General features: G+C 41.9%; 1 pseudogene; it reads right to left on the reverse strand.

The window, feature by feature from the left end:
• Positions 1-12,662: 12,662 nt before the first annotated feature.
• Positions 12,663-14,468, reverse strand: LOC109220854 (annotated as a pseudogene).
• Positions 14,469-14,692: the final 224 nt, after the last annotated feature.

Below are 14,692 nucleotides of genomic sequence, written 5' to 3' on the forward strand. Positions count from 1 at the left end.
CTAACGGGCGCGCATGTGCGTACTGTTCTATAAAACGCACATAACTTTTTGCAAAAAGATCCGTTGGGGCTCTATAATATATCGTTGGAAAGCTATTTCAAAGACCTACAACTTTCATGTTTTGAGTTTTCCCCAATTCTGTACACATTTTCACTAAAACTTGATGGAAGACAGACCTTCTGCAAACTTAGTCGATTTTTGTCAAATCTTATGCACCTCTCTTTCCATCTTGATTTTGAAACAAATATTTTACCCATAATCATCCCGATGGGACTTCACATGTTCAAAATATAATCTTACCACTCATTTAACACATTCACTCCTAAGTCGAATTGTATTACATTATCTTCCCCTTGGGATCATTCGTCCTCGAATGATGGTCCTGGTTGCAACTACGACTATCTATGGACATTAAACGGGTGTGATGGTGATATGCGAATATTGAAATATCATGAATACATGTGTATCAAACTGAATGAGCACGTCATCACTAAATACTAAGCTGAGTAAATACTGAAGAACATGGAGATTATAATATAAGAACTGAATGGAAAGGTCAATTACCTTCCAGATTTTCCTTTTGCCCTTCAAAGAGATGGGGATATCTGGACTTCATGTCCTCCTCGGCTTCCCCTGTAGCCTCTTCAATCTTTTGATTCCGCCAAAGCACTTTTACTGAAGCAATTTCTTTAGTTCTGAGCTTGCGAATTTGACGATCAAGAATAGCCACTGGAATTTCTTCATAAGATAGGCTGTCTTTAACCCCTATGACCTCTGTAGGAACCACAAGTGATGGGTCTCCCATGAATTTCTTCAACATGGACACATGAAACACTGGGTGTACAGCCGTTAGTTCTTGTGGCAATTCTAACTCATAAGCCACATGTCCGATCTTTCGCAAGATTCTATATGGACCAATATAGCGGGGGCTAAGTTTCCCCTTCTTCCCAAACCTCATAACGCCTTTCATGGGCGATACTTTTAGAAACACCCAATCATCAACTTGGAACTCTAAGTCCCTACGCCGCACGTCTGAATAGGACTTTTGGCGACTTTGAGCCGTCTTCAAATGCCTTTGTATTAAGTTGACTTTTTCCATAGCCTGATAGACCAAATCGGGTCCTAACAACTCCGCTTCTCCGACTTCGAACCAACCAATTGGTGATCTACACCTTTGCCCGTACAGAGCTTCATACGGTGCCATCTTGATACTAGAGTGATAGCTGTTATTGTAAGCAAACTCAATGAGAGGTAGATGATCGTCCCAATTACCTTTAAAATCAATAACACACGCCCTCAACATATCCTCTAGAGTCTGAATGGTGCGTTCCGCCTGTCCATCTGTCTGAGGATGAAAAGCGGCGCTGAGGTTCACCCTTGTGCCCAATCCCTTCTGAAAGGATTTCCAAAAGTTTGTTGTGAACTGAGCACCACGATCTGAGATAATGGACAAGGGAGTCCCATGCAATCGGACAATTTCTTTGATATACAACTTGGCATAATCCTCGGCCGAATCTGTAGCCTTTACTGGCAAGAAGTGAGCTGACTTGGTAAGTCGGTCTACAATCACCCAAATCGAATCATGCTTCCGGAATGAGCGAGGTAGACCGGTTATGAAGTCCATGTTTATCATCTCCCATTTCCAAATGGGTATTTCTATATTCTGAGTTAAACCGCCAGGCCTCTGGTGTTCGACTTTCACCTGCTGGCAATTTGGACACTTAGCCACGAAATTTGCTATATTCTTTTTCATATCGTTCCACCAATAAACCTCCTTAAGATCATGATACATCTTTGTGGAACCTGGGTGAATAGAATACCTGGAATTGTGGGCTTCTGACATAATCCGCTCTCTGAGCCCATCTACGTTTGGAACACATAGTCTGCCTCTGTATCTCAAAGTACCATCATCTCCCCGTTGTTCAAAAGCCATAGTCTTGTGTTTGTGAATTCCCTCCTTCAGCAGCAATAAGTAGTGATCACTGAACTGTTTTTCCTTCACTTCAGCTACTAAGGAGGATTCAGCCCTGTTCTGGAGAACAACGCCACCATCTTCGGAGTCCAAAAGTCGGACTCCTAGACTTGCTAAGCGGTAGACTTCCTTCATCATAGTTCGCTTGTCTGCCTCAACATGAGCTAAGCTGCCCATAGAACGCTGACTAAGAGCATCGGCTACAACATTCGCTTTCCCCGGATGATAGAGGATATCAACATCATAATCTTTAAGTAATTCAAGCCACCTTCTCTGACGTAGATTTAATTCTCTTTGCTTGAAGATGTACTGGAGGCTCTTGTGATCTGTAAAAATGTCAACATGTACCCCATACAAATAATGGCGGCAGATCTTAAGCGCAAACACCACAGTTGCTAATTCAAGATCATGAGTCGGATAATTCTTCTCATGAGCCTTGAGTTGTATCGACGCGTAGGCTATGACTTTACCGTGCTGCATTAATACACACCCAAGACCAACCCCTGAAGCATCACAATAAACAACGAATCCTTCGGTTCCTTCCGGTAGTGTCAGGACTGGAGCTGAAGTCAACCTTTTCTCGCACGCGTCCGACCATTGAAACTTGACTTTCTTCTAAGTTAATCTAGTCAAAGGGGACGAGATAGTAGAAAATCCCTCTACGAAACGCTTGTAATAGCCTGCTAGACCTAAGAAACTTCTTATATCAGATACTGAGGTGGGTCTAGGCCAATTCTTCACTGCCTCTATTTTCTGAGAGTCCACCTTCACGCCTTCCCCTGAGATGACATGGCCCAAAAACGCTAGTGATTTAAACCAAAATTCACACTTGGAAAATTTTGCATATAGCTTGTGATCCTGCAGTGTCTGCAACACGATTCTGAGATGTTCTGCATGGTCAGTCTCGCTACGGGAATAAATCAAGATGTCATCAATACACACGATAACAAACAAATCAAGATAAGGCTTGAAGACCCTATTCATAAGGTCCATGAAAGCTGCTGGTGCATTCGTTAAACCAAATGACATTACCAAAAATTCGAAATGCCCATATCGAGTCCTAAAAGCTGTTTTTGGAATATCAACTTCCTTAACCTTCAATTGATGGTATCCCGATCTGAGGTCAATCTTGGAATAACACTGGGCACCCTGAAGTTGATCAAATAAGTCATCTATTCTGGGAAGAGGGTACTTGTTCTTGATGGTGACTTTATTCAACTGACGATAGTCAATGCACATACGCAAGGACCCATCCTTCTTTCGGACAAACAAGACCGTTGCGCCCCAAGGTGAGACACTTGGCCTTATAAATCCCTTATCTAGAAGATCTTTCAACTGGACCTTTAACTCTTTTAACTCTGCTGGAGCCATCCTATAAGGCGGAATGGATATCGGCTTAGTGCCTGGAAGTAGATCAATTCCAAAGTCAATCTCTCTATCGGGAGGGACTCCAGGGAGATCTTCGGGAAACACTTCTGGAAACTCATTTACAATTGGTACCGATTGGAGAGTGGGAATCTGAGCATCTGCATCCTTAACCCGAACCAGGTGGTAGATATATCCCTTGGAGATCATCTTTCTGGCTTTAAGGTAGGAAATAAACCTACCCCTAGGTGTTACTGCATCACCCTTCCATTCTAAGACTGGTTCACCGAGAAATTCAAAGCTTACTATTTTGGTTCTACAACCCACTTTGGCATAACATGACTCTAACCAATCCATGCCCATGATCACATCGAAGTCTAACATCTCCAATTCTACTAAGTCTGCTACAGTAAGACGATGGTGCACTTTAACCGGACATCCCCTATAGATACACCTTGCTATAACTGATTCCCCAACTGGAGTGGACACTTCAAAGGGTTCACATAACTTTTCTGGTTCTATCCCAAATTTCTTTGCAATATATGGGGTTACATAAGATAGGGTGGATCCCGGATCTATAAGAGCATAGACATCAAAAGTGAATATTGTTAGCATACCTGTGACAACATCTCCACGAGCCTCTGTATCCTGACGGTCTGCCAGTGCATACAAGCGGTTTCGTCCACCGCCTGCATTATTAGACTTTGCTGCGCCGCGCCCTTGCTGAGCCTGAGAGTTATGATGGGCTGCTGAATTAGTGGACTGAGCTACATTGCCTCCATTGTTCTGCTTTGCCGATGGAAAATCCCTCAAGAAGTGGCCCAGCTGATCGCACCCAAAGCAACCATTTATGCCCAAACGACACAACCCTAGGTGCCTCTTACCACACGTGTTGCAAATAGGGTGACTAGGGACTCTGTAGCCCACACTAGCCTGTGACTGTGAGTCTGCTGTTCTGAAATTCTGGTTTTTCTTGTTAAACTTTAACCTCTGAACCGGTGCACTAGCTGAAGATGGAGCGGGTCCTGATTTTNTATATATATATATATATATATATATATATATATATATATATATATATATATGTGTGTGTGTGTGTGCACAACTGTGGCCTCGGGCTCACGTATACGTATACATAACTGCGGCCTCAGGCCCACAGATGCATAAAGCATAAACTGCGGCCTCAGGCCCAAATACAGGTGTTCAACATTCAAGAATATAAAATCAGGAACTGAGAATCATATTACAATACATGATACTGAAATAATGAGCCATACTGGGTTACATGATACTGGAATAGTGAATAGGATTAGACTGAGATGAGTATTCATAACAAGTTGATTTGTCATAACTGAAACTCATAGAATATCAAATGATTATGAGACTATGCCATCTAGAGAATAGAAGTCCTACTACTGATCAGGGAACTAAGGCATAGTTCCTTTCTGAGGAGACTGGCAATGATCATAATGAATGGGACGTAGGGAGAATCATAGACATTCCCAAACGTGAAGAGTTAGCCTTACATACCTTAACTTCCTGCTCTTGAGCATAATACAACGTTTGTCAATCCTTTCAACTTCAATCTATAGCAATACAAGTCACAGGGATTCCACATTAGCTATAATGCTCATGTTTTGGTCACTTAAGCATTTTGTCAAACACTTGGTAAAAATAAAGCTTCATAGTCCTTATTAATGGTGTCTCTACACCCAACAACCCATTCTCTTGTTCCTAGATAAATTCTAAGGTCTCAAATGATTACACCAACATTATTCTTCATCACCCATAAGGCAAACAACACTCTTAACCAATAATCAACACTCAACACCCCAACCCTATAATCGTTCATGCTTTTCTATCAACCCCAACAACTCATGTCTCATGAACTAGCATTTATAATCATTAAACCAATGCTAGAATCAATTAGAGGGTGAAGACATTACCTTTTCGAAGTTCAAACCCTTGATTTTCGAGTTCTAGGCTTCCTTCTCTCAACAATGATGTCCCAATCGAATATCTAATGATATGGAGGGTTTACCCACATTAATAAGATGTTGGAAAAGTGAAATTAACTTAGAATCACCATTAGAACTTACCTTGGGTGGTGGAAGGACCCTTAAGGAGTTAGGTTATTGAGTGTTCCCCTTTCTAGAGCAAGTTTTTATGTTTTGGGGCTGTGGGGGACGAAATATAGCTTTAAAACGACCCCCCACGCCCGAGTTCGTGCACCTGGAGGCTTGTTCGCACGAGAGTTCGCGCTCAACGGCAGTAACACTGCCTCCCACGCGCGAGTTCGCGCACCTGAAGGCTTGTCCGCGCGAGTGTTCGCGCATACGTGTACTGTTCCGAAAAATGCACATAACATTTTGCACAGAAATCCGTTCGGGATCCATAAATATATCGTTGGAAAACTATTTCAAAGGCCTACAACTTTCATGCTTTGAGTTTTCCCAATTCCTTACACATTTTCACTAAAACTTGATGGAAGATAGACCTTCTGCAACTTAGTTGATTTTTGTCAAATCTTATGCACCTCTCTTTCCATTTTGATTTTTGAAAAAACTATTTTACCCACAATCATCCCGTTGGGAATTCACATGTTCAAAATATAACCTTACCACTCAATTTACCATATTCACACCTGAGCCGAATTTACGGGGTGTTACATTATCTCCCCCTTGGGATCATTCGTCCTCGAATGATGGTCCTGGTTGCAACTATGACTATCTATGGATATTAAACGGGTGTGATGATGATATACGAATATTGAAATATCATGAATACATGTGTATCCAACTGAATGAGCATGTGATCACTAAATACTAAGCTGAGTAAATACTGAAGAACATGGAGATTATAATATAAGAACTGAATGGAAAGGTCAATTACCTTCCACATTTTCCTTTTGCCCTTCAAAGAGATGGGGATATCTGGACTTCATGTCCTCCTCGGCTTCCCATGTAGCCTCTTCAATCTTTTGATTCCTCCAAAGCACTTCTACTGAAGCAATTTCCTTAGTTCTGAGCTTGCGAATTTGACGATCAAGAATAGCTACTGGAATTTCTTCATAAGATAGGCTGTCTTTAACCCCTATAACCTCTGTAGGAACCACAAGTGACGGGTCTCCCACGAATTTCTTCAACATGGACACATGGAACACAGGGTGTACGGCAGCTAGTTCTTGTGGCAATTCTAACTCATAAGCCACCTGTCCGATCCTTCGCAGGATTCTATATGGACCAATATAGCGGGGACTAAGTTTTCCCTTCTTCCCAAATCTCATAACGCCTTTCATGGGCGATACTTTCAAAAACACCCAATCATCAACTTGGAACTCTAAGTCCCTACGCCGCACGCCCGAATAGGACTTTTGGCGACTTTGAGCCGTCTTCAAATGCCTTTGTATTAAGTTGACTTTCTCCATAGCCTGATAGCTCAGTTTCTCCGACTTCGAACCAACCAATTGGTGATCTGCACCTTCGCCCATACAAAGCTTCATACGGTGCCATCTTGATACTGGAGTGATAGCTGTTATTGTAAGCAAACTCAATGAGAGGTAGATGATCGTCCCAACTACCTTTAAAATCAATAACACACGCCCTCAACATATCCTCCAGAGTCTGAATGGTGCGTTCCGCCTGTCCATCTGTCTGGGGGTGAAAAGCGGTGCTGAGGTTCACCCTTGTGCCCAATCCCTTCTGAAAGGATTTCCAAAAGTTTGCTGTGAACTGCGCACCACGATCTGAGATAATGGACAAGGGAGTCCCATGCAATCGGACAATTTCTTTGATATACAACTTGGCATAATCCTCGGCCGAATCTGTAGCCTTTACTGGCAAGAAGTGAGCTGACTTGGTAAGTTGATCTACAATCACCCAAATCGAATCATGCTTCCGGAATGAGCGAGGTAGACCGGTTATGAAGTCCATGTTTATCATCTCCCATTTCCAAATGGGAATTTCTATATTCTGAGTTATACCGCCAGGCCTCTGGTGTTCGACTTTCACCTGCTGGCAATTTGGACACTTAGCCACGAAATCTGATATATTCTTTTTCATATCGTTCCACCAATAAACCTCCTTAAGATCGTGATACATCTTTGTGGAACCGGGGTGAATAGAATACCTAGAATTGTAGGCTTCTGACATAATCCTCTCTTTGAGCCCATCTACGTTTGGAACACATAGTCTGCCTCTGTATCTCAAGGTACCATCATCTCCCCCTTGTTCAAAAGCCATAGTCTTGTGTTTGTGAATTCCCTCCTTCAGCTGCAATAAGTAGGGATCACTGAACTGTTTTTCCTTCACTTCAGCTACTAAGGAGGATTCAGCCCTGTTCTGGAGAACAACGCCACCATCTTCGGAGTCCAAAATTCGAACTCCTAGACTTGCTAAGCGGTGGACTTCCTTCACCATAGCTTGCTTGTCTGCCTCAACATGAGCTAAGCTGCCCATAGAACGCCGACTGAGAGCATCGACTACAACATTTGCTTTTCCTGGATGATAGAGGATATCAACATCATAATCTTTAAGTAATTCGAGCCACCTTCTCTGACGTAGATTTAATTCTCTTTGCTTGAAGATGTACTGGAGGCTCTTGTGATCTGTAAAAATGTCAACATGTACCCCATACAAATAATGGCGCCAGATCTTAAGCGCAAACACCACAGCTGCTAATTCAATATCACGAGTCGGATAATTCTTCTCATGAGCCTTGAGTTGTCTCGACGCGTAGGCTATGACTTTACCGTGCTGCATTAATACACACCCAAGACCAACCCTTGAAGCATCACAATAAATAACGAACCCCTCGGTTCCTTCCGGTAGTGTCAGGACTGGAGCTGAAGTCAACCTCTTCTTTAGCTCCTCAAAACTTTTCTCGCACGCGTCCGACCATTGAAACTTGACTTTCTTCTGAGTTAATCTAGTTAAAGGGGACGAGATAGAAGAAAATCCCTCTACAAAATGCCTGTAATAGCCTGCTAGACCGAAGAAACTTCTTATATCGGATACTGAGGTGGGTCTAGGCCAATTCTTCACTGCCTCTATTTCCTGAGAGTCCACCTTCACGCCTTCCCTTGAGATGACATGGCCCAAAAACGCTACTGATTTCAACCAGAATTCACACTTAGAAAATTTTGCATATAGTCTGTGATCCTGCAGTGTCTGCAACACAATTCTGAGATGTTCAGCATGGTCAGTCTCGCTACGGGAATAAATCAAGATGTCATCAATAAACACGATAACAAACAAATCAAGATAAGGCTTGAAGACCCTATTCATCAGGTCCATGAAAGTTGTTGGTGCATTCGTTAAACCAAATGACATTACCAAAAATTCGAAATGCCCATATCGAGTCCTAAAAGCTGTTTTTGGAATATCAACTTCCTTAACCTTCAACTGATGGTATCCCGATCTGAGGTCAATCTTGGAATAACACTGGGCACCCTGAAGTTGATCAAATAAATCATCTATTCTGGGAAGAGGGTACTTGTTCTTGATGGTGACTTTATTCAACTGATGATAGTCAATGCAAATACGCAAAGACCCATCCTTCTTTCGGACAAACAAGACCGGTGCGCCCCAAGGTGAGACACTTGGCCTTATAAATCCCTTATTTAGAAGATCTTTCAACTGGACTTTTAGCTCTTTAAACTCTGCTGGAGCCATTCTGTAAGGCGGAATAGATATCGGCTTAGTGCCTGGAAGTAGATCAATTCCAAAGTCAATCTCTCTATCGGGAGGGATTCCAGGGAGATCTCCGGGAAACACTTCTGGAAACTCATTCGCAATAGGTACCGACTGGAGAGTGGGGATCTGAGCATCTGCATCCTTAACTCGAACCAGGTGATAGATATATCCCTTGGAGATCATCTTTCTGGCTTTAAGGTAGGAAATAAACCTACCTGTCACGACCCAATTTCCAAACCCAGTCGTGATGGCGCCTCTCGTGAAGACAAGGCCAGCCAACTAACCCAAATCATCTCTTTAACAATTTTTACACATAAATGAATAGATAAATACCGCTTAACGACAATAATAACCAGTATTTACAACCCAACACAACCCGACAGGGGTGTCACAAGTCACGAGCATCTAAAGAAACCTGAACACAACTACAGGGCCAATATTATACAAAAATAAATTCTGGAATGCTAAAGACAACGTCCGGTGCCGCGAACGCTGGCGGTCACCTTACTCAGCTACAATAGTAATACCTTCAATCAGCTAATAACCCGCTACCGGTTGAATGATACCTGCAACTGCACGCGAGGTGCAGGGAGTAAAGTGAGTACTTCTAACTCAGTGGTAATAAGAGTAAATAATAACTGAGAGAAAAGAAATCACGTAAGAGCACTCCATTATGCTATATAGGACAGAACAACCCTTTGAGAAAACAGTAAAACTGTGGAAAAAAAATCCTTTAGAAAATATCTGGCTCAGTTTAAAAACCTCTTTTGAAAATATCCTTTTCCAACAGTCAAGCAAATGAATGCGTAATCAGATAGTGCATGTCCGCACATAAGTCAGCCCCTCGGGCACAGCACTCCACAAACAGTTAACACCAGGGCGTCTGGTAAACAGTACAAACAATAGCATGGATGCCAATGATATGAGAGTGCTAAATGTCATGACACGTAGTACAAACAGGAACCAATGCATGAATGCAATGCAATGCATATGACTGCTGCGGCCCGATCCATTTGGGTACCCGCGCTCACTGTGGGGGTTCAGACTTCGGAGGGGCTCCTACAGCCCAAGCGCAATATCAATATCACACCGCTGCGGCGCGCAGCCCGATCCATCCTCAGTCCAGAAATGCACATAAGCCCCTTGGGCAATAGTAAAATAACAGTCTCAACTCAAAACGTCAGTAAAATATCATTTAAGTTTTCAAATCTTAGAAAGATAGCTGAGTTTGCGAAATAGTATTTTAAACCTTGGACTGTGATAAAATAATATGCAAAGTAATGCAAAAACAGTGATATCAATCCCTGAAGGATTCAAACAATTGGCACGAAGCCCAAATATAGCAATCAAACCAAATAATGATGATAACAAGTAGTTTCAGTCAATTACACAATAAAACCAACAATCGGGATGGACTAAGTCACCATCCCCAATGGTGCTCTACCCCACGCTCATACCTGGCGTGCAAGTCACCACAATACAGCACTATGATGTGCAAATCCGGGGTTTCAAACCCTCAGGATATCATTTACAAGTATTACTCACCTCGGCCCGGTGAAATCCCTAGCTCGCGATGCCTTTGCCCCTCAATCGGCCTCCACGCGCGTCGAATCTAACCAAAACCAGAGCGAATACATCACAATATGCTAAGGGAACAATGCCCAATCGAAAACAATCGAAAATTAGCAAGAATCTCGAAACTAGCAAAACCCGAGCCCCGGGCCCACTTCTCGAAAAATTACAAAACTCACATTACCGGATTCCTCGTCTCGCCACGAGTTCATACATACCAAGAACTCCCAAATCCGAGCTCAAATAACCTATCAAATCCCAATTTAAAATATCAAAAACTCAAGCCCTAGCTTTACCCCCTTTTGAAGAATTTCAACCAATTTCCATGTTAAATCTATCAAAGTTCCATGTATTTAGGCCAAGGGACTTACCTCCAATCACACCTAGTCGAAATCCCCCTTCAATTCCGTCCAATAGCTCCCAAGCTCGCTTAAAAATGGTGGAAATAACATAACCCTCGCGGAACAAAATGAATATAAAACTCCTACTGGCTTCAGGGGTTTCCGCTTCTGCGGTCCCCACGCCCGCTTCCGCGCAACCGCTTCTGCGGTTTTTGTCCGCTTATGCGGAATTTCATTAAAACTCAAGGGCCGCTTCTGCGACACAAATTTCCGCTTCTGCGGAAGCTCACCTCCTGGCCAAACCTGCTTCTGCGACCGTCTGTCCGCTTCTGCGGACTCGCTTAAGCGAAAAGTGTTCCCCTTCTGCGGAACTGCCCAACTCCACTCCAGACCGCTTTTGCGACCAAGATTACGCTTCTGCGGAACCGCTTATGCGGTCCATTTCCGCAGAAGCGAACATACCAGATACCAGCAAAATCTGCCATTTCCTCAACTTGAATTTCATCCCGATAGCCATCCGAAATCACCCCGAGGCCCCCGGGACCTCAACCAAAAGCACCAACATGTCTTAAAACATCATACGAACTTGCTCCAATCATCAAAACACACCTAACAACACTAAAATCATCAATTCACATCGGATTCAAGCCTAAGTTCTTCAAGAATTTCTGAAATGCACTTTCGATCAAAAACCCGACCAAATGATGTCCGAATGACCTGAAAATTTGCACACATATCCAAAATCACTTAACGAAGCTACATCAACTCTCGAAATTCCATTCCGACCCCCGGATCAAATTCTCACCCATCCACCGGAATTCGCCAAAATACTAACCTCGCCAATTCAAGCCTAATTCTACACCGGGCCTCCAAAATTAATTCCGATCGCACTCCCAAGTCACAAATCATCCCCCGAAGCTAACCGAATCACCGAAAATCACATCCGAGCCTTCTAACTCATAATTCAACGTCCGGTTGACCTTTCCAACTTAAGCCTTCCTTAAAGAGACTAAGTGTCTCATTTCCTATCCAAACCAATTCAATTCAACTATAACTCACTCGTTGCTGATAATGAAACATGAAGAAGCAATAAATGGGGGAAACGGGGCTGTAATACATGAGACGACGGGTCGGGTCGTCACACACACACACACACAAACACGAAAGAAATGCACTTCTGGAACTGCAAGTAACATTATAGTCGATTGGCCGCCAAGTTACTCCCTTCGTTCCAATGCATCTGCTATGAGAACCAACAATAAAGCTGATTAATTTGTAAAAAAGTGGATGCTTATGACACTAACTATATTTCAAACCAAAAAATGAGTAGACTGATTACCAGTACACTGAAACATCCATAAGTTTATTTAATCCAATTACATTTGATGAAATTTCACAATGTCCGGTTGATGAATTACCATATTAAAACCAAATTCGTATATGAAATTCATTGCTTCTTCAAAAATGCGATGTAAGAAGTCTGTTAATCCATGTTATGGCAAATCATGACATATCTGTATTTGTAATATTTTTTAAAAAGTTAATTTATATACAGAATAGAGAAATAGAGAAATATATAAGAAAAGAGCAGAAAAGTAAAGCGTACCTATTACATGCTTCAGATATCTTGTCAACAGCTATTGTCGCACTTGGTTAATGAATCTCAGCAACAAAAGTTGTACTTAAACCTCAAAAAAGATATTGATTATCTTTCGAGTGTCAGACTAAATTTCGAAAAACTTCTTTAAATACAACATTTGTAGCTTCAGTAGTTATATTCCCATCGTCATCACAAACCAATATTTTTAATCCCTTTCTACTCGTCACTCGAGAAAGAGCAACATATAGTTGTCCATGTGTAAAAACTGATTTCTTTACAAATAATCCCACGTGAGACAATGACTGTCCTTGGCTTTTGTTGATTGTCATGGCAAAAGATACAATGATTGAAAATTGTCTTCGCTGGAACTTGAATGGAATTCTAGCATCAGATGGTCAATGTCATTCTTGGAATAAACACTTTCTGTCCAGCCATCTGTCCCGCTAAAACCTTGGCTTCAATAACTTGATTTCCAAGTTTAGTTATGATCAACCTTGTTCCATTACATAATCCTGCTGACTGATCAATATTTCTTAATAACATTACTGGAATACCAACCTTTAGCGTAAGAGCATGATTTGGAACTCCAGAACATTTAATTGTATTTAAGAATTCAGGAGTGTGTACATGTTTCAGTGCTGAATAGGTACTGTCAGAGTTGCAGATTGTATCGGAACTCAAATATGATTTCTCAGAACTTTCATTAAGGGAAATCATATATTCGTTGATTGATTCCACCATATCAAGAGTTGGAGTAAGAATGGTTCTTTGTTGTAGGTATCCTATATCATTGCAACGACTGTTGAAATTCGGATACGTACTTTCTACAATTGCAGATGTTGGATCAACTGATTGTTTTATCAAAAGATCATCTGGTATTTGGACTTTTTCATTGCCATCAACAGAAGTACCAATTATACCATCGCCAATTGCCAAAATCCAATATGAAAAAACTCTCAACTCATCTAGATGTGTCCCTATTGCATCACCTTGTAATCTCATATTCTTTGTTAACTTTAACGGTTGACAGTGAGGCCACAAATAAGAAGAATTGAGAGAAGCATTAACAATATCTTGCCTACTACCTTTTGGAATAACAGGTAATATTTGTCTGAAGTCACCACCAAGAACAATTGTTTTACCTCCAAATGGTCGGTGTAAATTGGATGCATCTTTAAACCTAAGAATATCTCTTAAAGTTTTATCAAAAGCTTCAAAACAATATCTATGCATCATGGGTGCCTCATCCCAAATAATCAACTTTGCCTTAATAATTAAATTTGCTAAAGGAGTACCTTGCTTGATATTACATATTGAATCTTCAGTTACATTTAGAGGAATCACAAATCTTGAATGAGCAGTTCAACCACCTGGTAACAACAAAGATGCAATCCCGCTAGATGCAACAGTTAACACAATATCTCCTCTAGATCTTATGGCAGAAGATAGAGTTCTCCAAATAAAAGTCTTGCCCGTTCCTCCAAAACCATATAAAAAGAAAAACCCACCTTTGTCTTCATTCACATCTCTTATTATTTTTTCATAAACTGACTTTTGCTCATCTGTCAAATTCTTTACTAATTGTTGATGTTCATCTGCCAAAGCACGTTTATTATAACGCAATTCATCCCGTATTAATCTGTTACTATTGTCAATTTCTTCCNTTCCGATCTTTTCATGTTGAGGAATTCCCTAGACCTGGAACTACCCGTCTCATGAACACCACTGGTCCCCTGCCTTTGAGCCTAGGTAGCAACAATCTGGGTGAGCAACCGGATAGCTCCCCTGACATCCATGTCTGAAGCACTGGGCACTGAACCCGGTGCAACCCCCTGGGCCGGATTGTCCTCCTCCTGAGCAGCATTAGCTATGGCCCCCTGGCTAGTAGCTGAGGCCCTCCTGGTGTACTTTCTTTTTGCAGGCATTTTTCTGAAATACGCAATTTGCACGGGTTGGAAAGATTCCTGAAAGCATAGCTCTAACTGCACGATCTAGAGTATGAAAGAAATGGAACAATCCTAGATGTCTTGGTGGTCAACTGTTTACATGTGTGGCGTGCACACACACATAAAAGAGACCCCACTGGACACGGCTTCATAGACTCCCTAGGACTCTTGAACCTAGGGCTCTGATACCAAGCTTTATCACG

The sequence above is a fragment of the Nicotiana attenuata genome, unplaced genomic scaffold, assembly GCF_001879085.1.
Source record: "Nicotiana attenuata strain UT unplaced genomic scaffold, NIATTr2, whole genome shotgun sequence".
Taxonomy (NCBI): domain Eukaryota; kingdom Viridiplantae; phylum Streptophyta; class Magnoliopsida; order Solanales; family Solanaceae; genus Nicotiana; species Nicotiana attenuata.